This window comes from Nannospalax galili, unplaced genomic scaffold (assembly GCF_000622305.1).
Source record: "Nannospalax galili isolate Female #2095 unplaced genomic scaffold, S.galili_v1.0 scaffold2538, whole genome shotgun sequence".
Taxonomy (NCBI): domain Eukaryota; kingdom Metazoa; phylum Chordata; class Mammalia; order Rodentia; family Spalacidae; genus Nannospalax; species Nannospalax galili.
The window spans coordinates 37,532-49,707 of record NW_008341667.1 but is presented as its reverse complement, the minus strand read 5'-3'; the positions used below and the strand labels follow the sequence as shown (position 1 = coordinate 49,707).

Below are 12,176 nucleotides of genomic sequence, written 5' to 3'. Positions count from 1 at the left end.
GCATGTCAGCTGGGGAAGGAAGGAAATGCCCCATGAACAATAAAGATGAAAGGAGGTGTTCATGATCAGTGACACAGGACAGACAGAAGAGGACCATGGGTCCACGGCTCATCTGTAGATCGACAGTACAGCAGGTCTGTGGAAACAAACGCCTGTCTCTTTGGTTGGCAATTTCCTTGTGTCCCAGGTTGAGAGCCCCGAAGTTGCTGCAAAGAACGTCAGCAAAGCAGAAGAACCTTGACAGAGGAACGGGGGTTCAGAGCGGCTAGAGAAGTTGGACTGTTTGTTTGAATATATGTGAGCACTGGGAATGTCTGTTGAATTGAAGCTGACTAAAATTAATTGAGATGAATAAAAGATTTGAAGGTAAGTCATTTGAAAGAGGTTGGGCTTCAAAGTTAGGTTTGCGTGCCCTGAAATTGTGAGTGAAGTAACACGGTGTGTGTTTGTCTTCTAAAAGATGTGATTTTCTTACTTAAGGAGAACGGAAGCATAGTGTTGAAGGGGGAAAAAAGGGTAGCAAAGAGACAGCACTCATTTCTGGGTGCTGGGATTCGAATCTTTGACGTTTTGGTTGTTAGCATTAGCCTTATAATGGGTGCGCCATCCCTACAGCTCTCCTGGGCGCTCACAGTAGCCCTCAACTAGGGCTCCTGCAGGCCGCACCCTCGTGGCTGTAGAGGTGCACGCAGTAAGGAAGTGCTGAAGACAAGGAAACTGGATGAAATACAGCTTTGGCAGTGGGTTATTCTCACCGCAAAACACATCTGCAAATACCGAACCAAATGTGTCCTCCAGTTGGGTTTTTCTTTTTTCTTTACATTTTCTTTTCTTCTTTTTCTTCCTCCTCCTCCTCCTCCTCTTCCTCCTCCTCCTCCTCTTCCTCCTTCCTCTCCTCCTCCTCTTTTGGTCTGGAAAGTGCAATAGCACCGACATACCTTGTCCTCCATTTTATCCATTACTATTTTAAGTTCTTAAACAGCTGAAATTAATTTTGTGACATTAGTTATGGATCCTGCCACCCACATGCTAGCCATATATGTGCTTTATTTGGTTGGCATATTCGGCAATTCTCGCCGCGATCTTCATAGAAAGACTGTCTTCTCTTTAAATTTAAGGACATGTAACTCTTAACCCCACCCTGATCAACTTGGTTGCCTTTGAGGATTGAATTCATTTCAAGTAAGTAATTGAATTTACTAATTCAGCTTAAACCAAGAGCCATGCTCAGTGATCACACTGACACAGAGCCCCACTTCTGGGTCTGCTCTGACCCATCCTTGTCCCGTGGCGGTGCTTGTCCTCGTCGCTGTTCTTTGCATCCATTGCATGTTTTGGAGCACAGCAGGGCTCACAGAAAATCTCCAGGAAACAGACATTTCCCCTAGATCCTCTGACCGGCATCTTACACATGCTTCATGGGTTTTTCCTCTATGTGTCTGTCTATTCACTTCCCATAAAAACCTGCTTTCGTCCTTCTTATACTCGGTGGTGGGTCTCCTCTTCTTCCTCCCTCTAGTCCTCTTTCTTTCTTTCCCCCGCCCCCCTTCTTGTCAAAAAGAAGAAGAAGAAGAAGGAAATAAAGGAAAAGAAGAGAAAGAAAAGGAAAAGAAAAGAAGAAAAAGCAAACGCCTCTCCAGAGGTCTAAACTTTCACACTTCCTCCTGAATCCAACATTCTTCTTCTCATCCTGAAGATGAGTTGTGCGGAAGGCATGTTAAAGGTAGAGCTTGCTAGTCTGACCTGAAGGAGGAAGAAAATGATATGTGTTTAATGAAATTTCAACCCAACTGAAAGGGCTTAGCGGCACCAGGGAACCACACACCAGCTGAACCTCCAGCATGTTAACGTGACATGGTGTACCCACATGTAGGTGTGGAGCATGGAAGTTTAGACATGTGGTTTTACTTCAATGATGCTATTTTGGTATGTGTTAATGAACTACTTCTGGGGAAAGACAAGTGAATAGTGAGAAGAGCACAAGGCAAAAGATTTTTTTGGGTTTTGTTTGTTTGTTTGTTAGTTTGCTTTTGCACTTAGACCATTAGTTCTTTTCCTAAGTTTCTGACAATTTGCACTCTGTAAATTATGTTAAGCTGTTAGATTACACACTCTTTATCTTCCAGAGTAGCTGCAAACTCCTGTACCAACAGCTGTGTAGTGTGCATACCAGAGAACAATTCGCAAAGCTGGAACTTGTAGTCTATAGTACCACCTGAACTTAAAGAAATAGAGGGTGCTTGCTTCGGCAGCACAGATACTAAAATTGGAACAATACGGAGATTAGCATGATCCCTGGGCAAGGATGACATGGAAGTTCTGGAAGCATTTCCACAAGGAAGCTAACAACTGTCAGTAGCTGCACTTCCAAGGGATCTGACGCCCTCTTCTGCCCTTCTCCAGCCTTGCATAACACAGGTGCACTTACAAACATGCAGGAATCATAACTCATAGACATAAAATTCAAAAAATTAAAAATAATACAGAGACTGGGGATGTGGATTTGGTTAGGAGACTGAACCCTCACCAGCAAATCCTTTGGCTTTTTTCCTTTGCGCTAATTATGGAAAAATGAAGAAGAGCAACACGGGCATTGAAATTGTGTCCTCTGCATTAAAAACTGTGGACCTCACTCACTCCTTTCTCTTTTCTTTTTTTCCCCCTTTTCTATCTCCACTCTTCACCTATCAAACAAACTTTCAGCAGCTACTGAGTGAGGGAGAAGCCTTGTTCCTTGTTGATGATTTGAGAAGTTGAAGGGTAGTGGAGGAGGTAGCGAGAGAGAGATTTTGGTGGATGGATATGATCAATATTCATTGTGTAAATGTATGAAACCTTCAAGGAATAAAAAGTAATATTAAAACAAACAAACAAAAACCAGAACCTCAGCCGGGCGTGGTGGCCCACGCCTTTAATCCCAGCCCTTGGGAGGCACAGCAGCCAGATCTCTGTGATACCAGGCCAGTGTGGTCTACATAGCCAGTTCCAGGGTAGTTGGGTCTACAAAGAAAGAACAACAAAAACAAAAAAGAAAAGGAAAAAGAGGAGGAAAGAAAAGAAAAAGGAAATCTGAGTGTGAAAGGAAGTAGGTGGAAGAGACAGGACAGAAAGAGGACCAGAGCGAGGAAGAGGAGGACACAAACCGAATATAATAAGGATGAAACCAGGTTTTGTTGGAAGCTAATAGACAAGCGCAAGAGGCAAAATCCATGAAGTAAGTGTAGGATGTCGAGCAGGATCTAGGGGAAATGTCTATTTCCTGGAATTTTCCTGAGAACCCTGCAGTGCTCCCAGACGTTAAGTGGAGGAGAAGAACATCAGCAAGGACCAAACAGGACAAGGATGGCGCAGGGCAGACACAGAGAAGGGGATTTATTTATTTATTTATTTGTTTATTTATTTTTGTCACTGTGTGACCACCACACAACATGAGCAGTGGGAATAGCTGGTTTCAAGCTAAAGATAAGTGTAATTAACTAAACTGCAGTAAATTCTCCAAGAGAACCAAGTTGACCAGGGTGGGCTTATGAGTTCCATGTCCCTAAATGTAAGCGGAAGACAGCAGTTCTTGAAATGAAGAAGTGTTGGAACGTTGCAAAACCTGGCATCTGTTGAAGTTGACGTTCCCTTCAAGTTCTTCAAGAAGTGTTTCGGTGAGCTGGACGTGCTAAAAGCGGAAAAACCCCGAGGGGAGAGGGACCTAAAAGAATTGGGAGGCTGTCTTGATTTCTCTTTGGGGGGGGGGAAAAGAAAAAATGTGTAGCCCAAGCTGGCCTCGAACTCCAGATCCACCTGCCTCTGCCTCTTCAGCATATCCTACCGGTATGCGCCACCACTATTGACAATACTGAATTTCACTGGAGGCTTTGATGACACTGCCAACCGATGATGCAAGCTGCCCCAAATGCTCCAGGAGCCAGGGCCGCCTGGAGGCCATAAACGTTCCGCCTAGGCTCCACAAACTCCGCCGGTCTCTTTCCAAAAAACATGCACTCCACCTGGGCCTTCGAACACGTGCACCCGCCCGACTCCCAACCGCCCAGTTCCCCGCACCAGGCAACCCTGGCCCCCAGTCGCAGGCCCGCCCTTCACCCACTACTTTCCAGACAGGGCGCCACGCGCCCCCTGCCGGACGCCCAGGCAAACAAACCACCACTGCTCAGCTCCCAGGACTCTGGCCTCCTAGGCCTGGCCCAGCTCCTCCTCTCAGCTACTGCAGACCCTCACACGCAGCCCGGTGCATGCCTCTCCTGCCTCCGCTCTGCTCTTCATTTGCCCTGCCCACCTCCAGACCACACACACGTCACTGCCGCACGCACACACACTGTGTGTGCACCTTGGCTGCCCTTCCTCCTACTCGGTCAGTTTGCCAGGACTCCCAACTGGGAAAGTCAAGTGCTCATGTAGCAGCTGTCTTCTGGCTCTATGGAAGTATGTCTGGAAAGGTCAGGTAGGACACAAGGAGTGTACAGGAAGCAGGTATTTTTATTTATGGCTGCAGCCTGGTCCTGAGGCGCGCAAGTCTCAAAATCTGGAAGTAGCACATATCTTTTATGCCTTAGGCTTTGGGTTACAGTGAGAACAGTGGCTAACAGTAAAGTCTTAAAACCAAATTATTACAAATTTAGTAAAGAAAAGCATGCTAAAATATCCCCTCCCTGAAAGTCATTGCAGAAGTCTCCACCCAAGACAAACAGAATTGAAGTTTCCTCAGGACACTTGTAAGTAGTTCTAACTAGCTGTGTCAGTGTTCTAAGCACAAACTTGTCAGCCGAGCTTTGCTGACACGAGAGAAAACAGAATTAACATTCTTATTTTCCTTGAATAGTCCATCAGGCTCTACATCAGAGACAGGAAAACGACATGTCTCTCCTAAAGAGCACAGGATCCGTGTCCAGTCAGTAATAAGGAGTCCAACTAGGTCTACTAGTCCTTGGATGCTTGACACAGACTTCCATGTGTGTGAAGCTGTACACCGCTGGCCCTCCCAGAGCCAGAGCACAAGCCCTCCATCAGCTGTCCACACCTCCTTCAAGGACGGTACCAAGTAGGTGGAGCACCCTTCCCAAGTTATAGACTTCCTAGCCAGCAGTGAGTTCAGAATTTCTGTATCTGTGCATGCCCTGGACCTGGCTGTGGCCAGATTTTAAGAATGTTGACAATTTTCAGAGCTTTAAGCCCAAAGATAAAGAATGTGGACAAAATCCAGTTCTCATATTGTTTCATACGGCATGAGGTTGTTGTCTTCCTTTATTTTCATTTTTTAAAGATTTATTTATTTTTACTTTTATTTGTTTGAGAATTTGCCTACAGGTATATGTACTGCATTCAGTGCCTGGTAACCAAGAACAGCTGATGCCATATCCCCTGGAACTGGAGTTATAGACAGTTATGAGCTGCTCTGGCCATTGGGTGGGAACTGAATCACTGTCCTCTGCAAGAGCATAAAATGCTCTTAACCACAGAGCCATCTCTCCAGCCCTTGGCTTATTTTCCCCCCTGTTCTTGTGATAAAATACCCTGATGAAAGCAATTTAAGGACAGAAAGGTTTATTTTTTTAGCTCACAGTTCAGGGTATGTATGCTTGGGGAGGGAGGGGCCTCAGGAATCTGATTAGTTTCAGGGACTTCCTAAAGCTATGAAATTGTTTAACTTCCTTTTAGAACATCCTGTTATGTACCTCCCTTTAGAAGTTCCCTCATTTTACCTCGGAGGAAATTGTTACTTAGAACTTGTATCACTACAGAACCACCTTTGAAGACCTTAGGGATGTACTTAGGTGGCCTGACAAACCAGAGCTTCTGAGGAATGGTCAAGCGTGGCCTGTGGGGGACTTAGTCAGTGAGCAGACAAATACCATGGATGCTATACACAAAAAAGGTTATCACCCACCCACCCCAACCTCCATCTGGGTGTCCTACCCTGGGACTGCTGCAGAGGCCTGAACAACTCCTTAACTTCCTGTTCAGTAGTGAGAGACAGATCAGCACTAGACACTGGGAGAAAAGTTGCTGGGGGCACCTGCGCCCTGGCAGCTTGAGGGGAGGTGACAGTGATTCTTGAGATGTGAACAAATCTTTTTAAAGGAAGAAAAGAAGAGACAGCATTAACATCTGCTGGAAGATGCAGCAGGTACAATAAGAATGGAAAAAGGTGTTCATGCTAAGTGACAGCACATCCAGAAGAGAACAGATCTGCCAGGTGTGGTGGCACACACTTGGGAGGCAGAGGCAGGCAGATATTTTTGAGTTCAAGGCCAGCCTGGTCTTTGTGAGCCCAGGCCAACTGAGGCTATAGGGAGACCCTGTCTCAAAAAGACCAAAAGACACCCCCGCCCCCCAAAAAGTAGAGGACAGATCAGATCCGTGGCTCATATGCAGAATATGGAGCAAACAGAGTTGGCTGCTTTGGTTGGACTGTTTCCTTTGAGAAGCTGATGGCAAAGAATGCCAACAACTGGAACCTCAAACAGAAGAAAGGGGGTGTAGAGAAGTATCTCTTCGAATATATGTTAGCCCTATGTTAGCCCTGGAGAGCGCAGGCTTTACAACTAGTTAAAATAGATTTAAAAATTTATAAAGGTAACTATGAAGTTGTTGAGCTTAAATTTTAAGTTTCAATTAAATTTAAAGGGAAAAATGCAGTTTCTTTTAAAAAAAATAAACTTTTATTTTACTGATATGAGAGCTATATGCACAAGGGTGTACTTGGAAGCTTAAGGTAACTGGAGAGACAAATGTGGGTGCTTTTTAGTTGTGAGCCCGAGCCTTTAATGGCTGCGCCAGCTCCCGAGCCCAGGACCTCCTCTCATTCTTTCCCTGAAGTACTCAGTGCAAATTGAACTGCCAGGCCCTAAAGAACGTTAATTTTATGAGTTGTGGGTAAAAGCACTCCCAACAATCACGTCTCTGTGATGAGCATTTCTGGTCCCGGTGGCTCAGTGAAGACCTAAAATGGGAAATGCGGAGTGCGACAGTGCAGCGTGGGTTTGGGGAACCCAGAAGGGAAGTAGCGGTGAAATGACTGTGTGAAACACATTTCGTAGGTGTCCGAAGTCTGTTTTACGGTGGTGCGTGATTGGATTTATTTGTGGAGAGGGGTTAGAAAATAATGCATAGCCCAGGCTGGCCTCTTCAGCACATCCTACCGATGCGCCCCACCACAACCAGCAGGTGTCTACTTCGATGAATCCCTACTTAACAAAGGTCATGATGACCTTTGACGTCCTGCCTTTAGAGAAAGGAGCCTAGAATGGGCCGCTTTAGGCAGCAGGAACCCAGCGGTCCGTCGGGCTCTGAGATATGGGTGCACTTAACATACGTGCAGGCAATACACTCATACGCATAAAATAAAATCAATAAATAAAGTATCTTTTTAAAAAATAAAAACCTTTTATATTATGTACAAAAGTGTTTTGGCTGCAAGTATGTAATTACACCACAGGCACTTCTTAGCTGTCATGTTAAGTGCTGGGAACATAACCCAGGTTCTCTGCTAGAGCAGCCAGTGCTCTGAACTGCTGAGCCATTTCTCCTGCCTTTCAGCACTCTTTGCCAACCCCCATGCCTCCCCACACTCCCACCCCCTCACACTTCCACCTCCCCCACACACCCCCCCACTCCACACCCCCTCACACCCCCACCCCTCCACACCCCCCCCACACACCCCCACACTCCACACCCCTTCACACCCACACCCCTCCACAGCCACACCCCCTCACATCCACACCCATACAAACCCCACACTCCCACACCTCCACACCCCTTCACACCCACACCCCCTCACACCCACACCCTCACAACCCCCACACTCCCTCACACCTCCACACCCCTTCACACCCACACCCCCTCACACCCACACCTGCACAACCCCCTTTAGTTTTGCTAAATACAGTATTTTTGGTTGGGATTCGGTTTTTCACCACTTTGAAGACATCATCAGTAGAGCTCTATTTTCTGTAATCCTAATGAAATGATTGAAGCCAGGTAATATACAAAGATCAGAGGTTTGTTTATCACCATTTTCAACTTTTTTTGCTTTTATGTTTGTTTTTTGAGACAGGGTCTCGGTGTAGTCAGTGACCAGGAACTCAGACACCAGGGTTTCTGCCTCCTGAAGCGCTGAGATTAAAGGTGTGTGCCATCATGACCAGTTACCATTTTCAACTTTTTTTTTTTTTTTGTCTTTTTGAGACAGGGTCTCCCTGTAACCCCAGCTGTCCTGGAACTTACTATGTAGACCAGGCTGGCCTTAAACTCACAGAGATCCGCCTGCTTCTGCCTCCTGAGTGCTGGGTGCCACCATGCCCAGCCACCATTTTCAACTTAAAAAAAAAATTATATATGAGTATAATGCCTGCATGTACATATGTATTTAAGTGCATCCAAATCCTGTAATAGATGGTTGCTAGGTATCTTGTAGGTACTAGGAATCGAACCGGGGGCCCGCACTTAACCTCTGAGCCATCTTTCTAGCACCTCTATTTTCTTTTTGTTAAATTATTTCTTTACACATCACTGAAAGTGATGTTACAGTACATAATTTAGTTACAACTGTGAAATAATGTGTTGCAAAATAATATAGAAGGCAGCAAAAGTACATTGTGACTGTATATAAAACTGTACAGTCAGCACCAGTATCAACAAGGGCCAACACTCTGCACATTGGTGGGGAACCAACAAATATGAGGTCTTCTGTCTTCTGGGGTGTCACTTAACTAAATATAGCAAAGGAGAGACATACCAGGCATATTCTGCACACCCCTCAGCTCATTCTCCAAGATTCTGTGGTCTCTTGACCTGTAGGGAATACCTTAAAAGCGGGGGTGGGGGGGTGGAGGAGGGGAGGTAGGTGGTGATGGAAGCCAGTTTCTCCATCAGCAAGATGCTATCTGTCCCTCATTTCGCAGGTGCAGGGACTCACTCCCCAGACTCTGACTATACTATTTTAAGAAATATTTTATTATTTTTATTTTATGTGTATGAGTGTATTGCCTGCATGTTTGTAAGTGTATCCATGTCGTGCAATTTCCACTGAGGTCAGAAGGGAGGATGTCAGATTCCCCGGACCTGGAGTTATGGACAGTTGTGAGCCGTTGTGTGGGTGCTAGGAATTGAACCTGGATCCCCTACAAGAGCAGCCAGTGTTCTTAACCGCTGAGCCATCTCTCCAGTCCTGTACTGTGTACCTTTTGATAGAAAGGTCCTTTTAAAAGCTTTTATTTTACGTGTAGGAGAATTTGCGTGCATGTATGTATTCATGTATACCAAATGTGTGTGTGCTGGTGCCCACTAAGGCCAGAGAGTAGGTTTATTGGCTCTCCTGGAACTGGAGTTCCAGATGGTTTTGAGCAGCCATGCAGGTGCTGGAAAGCAAACTAGGGTCTTCTGCAAGAGTGGTCAGTGCTCTTAACTGCTGAGCCATCTCTCCAGTCCCAAGAATCCATTTTTGAACAATGCTAATACTTCTAAAACTTACACAAAACACTCCAAAATCCAGAACAATATTGTATTAATATTTCAGAATACATGCTTAATAAATTGCTCTTAAAAAACATTTTAACTAACAAAACTGTGATGGTGATTGTTTTCAGAATTTATAATTAAGGGTGAGACCAGCCTCTAGGCACACCTGTGAAGGATTATCTAGTAAAGTGAGCCTCTGAGAATGAATGTGAGGGATCTTCTCAGTCAGTTACAGGAATTGACTTGTAAAGAGCCATTTTAATTGTGGGCAAGACCATTCCCTGGGAGGGGATGTTGGACTGAATCAATGTGGAAAGTGAGCTGAGCACAAGCATGTGTTCACAGCAACAGGAAAAGAAAGTAAACAACAGCATATGCCATATGAAACAATTTGAGAATTGGATTTTGTCCACATTCTTTGGGGGCGGGGCGCAGGGTCTCCTTGTAGCTGCAGCTGGTCTGGAACTTGCTATCTAGACCAGGCTGGCCTTGCTCTCAAAGATCTGCCGGCCTGTGCATCCAAAGTTCTGGGATTTTTTTTTTTTACAGGTGTACCCCATCATACACCCAACATTAAAGAAAATTTTTTACATTTCTTTTTCTATTCTGCATGTATATGTGTGTATGCTTGTGCCAAGGACATCCTGGAGGTCAGAGGACAATTTGAAGGAGTTGGTTCTCTCCACCAAGCAAGTTCCAGGGATTGAATTCAGGTCCTCAGATTTGGCACCAAGCACCTTTACTTGTTGAGCCATCTCCAGGGCCCGTTGAGGTCAGATGAGGGCATCCGGATCCCCTGGAACTGTAGCTACAGACTGTTCTTAGCCATCAAGTAGGTGCTGGGAATCGAACCCAGTCATCTGCAAGATCTTAACTGCTGAGCCATCTCTCCAATCCTCCAATATTTTTTCTTTCTTTCTTTCTTTCTTTCTTTCTTTCTTTCTTTCTTTCTTTCTTTCTTTCCTTTCTTTCTCTTTTTCTTTCATTTTTCCTTCCTTCCTTTTCCTTCCTTCGTTCCCTCTCCCTCTCTCTTTTGATGCACGTTTAGATAGTTTCTGTTTTAAATTATTTTTATTTTTATTTTTTAAAATTTTATGACAAGGTCACACTCATCCTAGGTGGCCATGGTGACCAAGCTGGCTTCCAAATCATGGAGATCTGCTTGCCTCCAGGGTATTGGGATTAAAGGACTGTACCAGCACACCCAGCTAAATATCTTGTCCATATTCTTTATCCATATTCTTTATCTTTGACTTAAAGCTCCGAAAATTGTTAACGTTCTTTAACATCGACCCCAGCCAGGTCCGGGGCAAGCACAGATGTGGAAAATCTGAACTCAGTACTGGCTAAGAAAACTACAGGGGGGAAGAGTGCTCCCCTGAGCGGGTGAGCTCCTTGAAGGAGGTGTGTATGGCTGATGGAGGGCTTGAGCCCTGGCGATGGGAGGGCCAGTGCACAGAACCAGCTGTGTCCACTTACTACTTCGTCTTTCCTATCGAGGTCTCTTCTCATACTGACGCCAGCTTCACACACTTGAAAACCTCTGTCAGTCATCCAAGCACTAGTGGACTCCCCAACCCCAACCCCTAAAGCAGGTTGCCTTTGTTAGACTAGTGACTTGACGCCAAATAACCGCCACCTGTGCACTTGAAACTTTCCCAGTTGGGAGTCCTTGCAAACTGTGAGTGAGCAGCGAGGAAGGGCAGCCTAGGTGCACACACAGTATGCGTGCGTGCGGCAGTGATGTGAGGTCGGGAGGTGGGCAGGGCAAAGGAAGAGCAGAGCGGAGGCAGGAGAGGCGTGCAGGGGGCTGTGTGGGAGAGACTGCGTGAGCTGAGAGCAGGAGCCGGGCCAGGCGTGGGAGGCAGGAGTCCTGGGCTCTGTGAGGTGGTGGTTTGTCCATGTGGGCGTCCGGCAGGAGGCGCGCGTCACAAGTCCCGGAAGTAGTGGGTGAAGGGTATAGCACATGGCTAAAGTAGGCGGAACAAAGGCGGGGCAGAGCGTTGATGACGTATCTTAAGTAGGCTAAATTGGAGACTGCCAGCGGGCTGGAGGGATAGCGCAGCCGTTAAAGGCTAAGGCTAACAACCAAAACGTTAAAGGTTCGATTCCCAGCACCCACAAATGAGTGCTGTCTCTTCGGCTGCCCTTTTTAACCCCGCAACCCTGAGTGCGCATGCGCAATAAACAAGAACAGTTTTCCTTTTTTTTTTTTTTTTTAAATAAAAGAAACTGTCTGCTCTTTAACCTTCAGGGAAACTTAACTTTTAAGCCCAGCCTCATTCAATTGACTTACTTACCTTGAAAATTTTTCATTGATCTCAATTAATTTTAAAGTCAGCTTCAATCCAACACACGTTCCCATTACTCTCATATACTCAAAAAGTCCCCCTTCTCTATCTCCTCTGCACCCCCTTTCCTCTGTGAAGGTTCCACTTGTTGGCGCTCTTTTCATCAACTTCAGGGCTTACAGCGTGGGGCACTAGGAAATATCCAACCAAAGAGACAGGAATTTCCACAGACCCTCTGCTCCATCTTACACGTGAGTCATGGATCTGTCCTCTTCTGTCTGTCCTATGTCATTTAGCATGAATACCACACCTCTTTTCATCTTTATTGTTTTGGGGGTATTTTATTTCTCCCCAAGCTGATAATGCCGCCTTTCCTTCTCCTCCTTCCACCTCCTCCCACCCTCCCTAACCCTCCTCCCC

General features: G+C 45.7%; 1 long non-coding RNA gene and 1 other non-coding gene across 2 annotated transcripts in view; both read left to right on the top strand.

Annotated features, from left to right (window-relative positions):
- Window positions 1-2,236: 2,236 nt before the first annotated feature.
- LOC115071063 lies at window positions 2,237-2,340 on the top strand. Its single transcript, XR_003850168.1, has one exon. It is a non-coding gene; the product is annotated as a U6 spliceosomal RNA (small nuclear RNA).
- Window positions 2,341-11,797: 9,457 nt separating this feature from the next.
- Window positions 11,798-12,176, top strand: part of LOC115071062 — a 2,315-nt gene continuing 1,936 nt past the window's right edge. The window contains exon 1 of the long non-coding RNA XR_003850167.1: window positions 11,798-12,007. This is a non-coding gene — a long non-coding RNA (uncharacterized LOC115071062). The remainder of the gene's footprint in view (window positions 12,008-12,176) is intronic.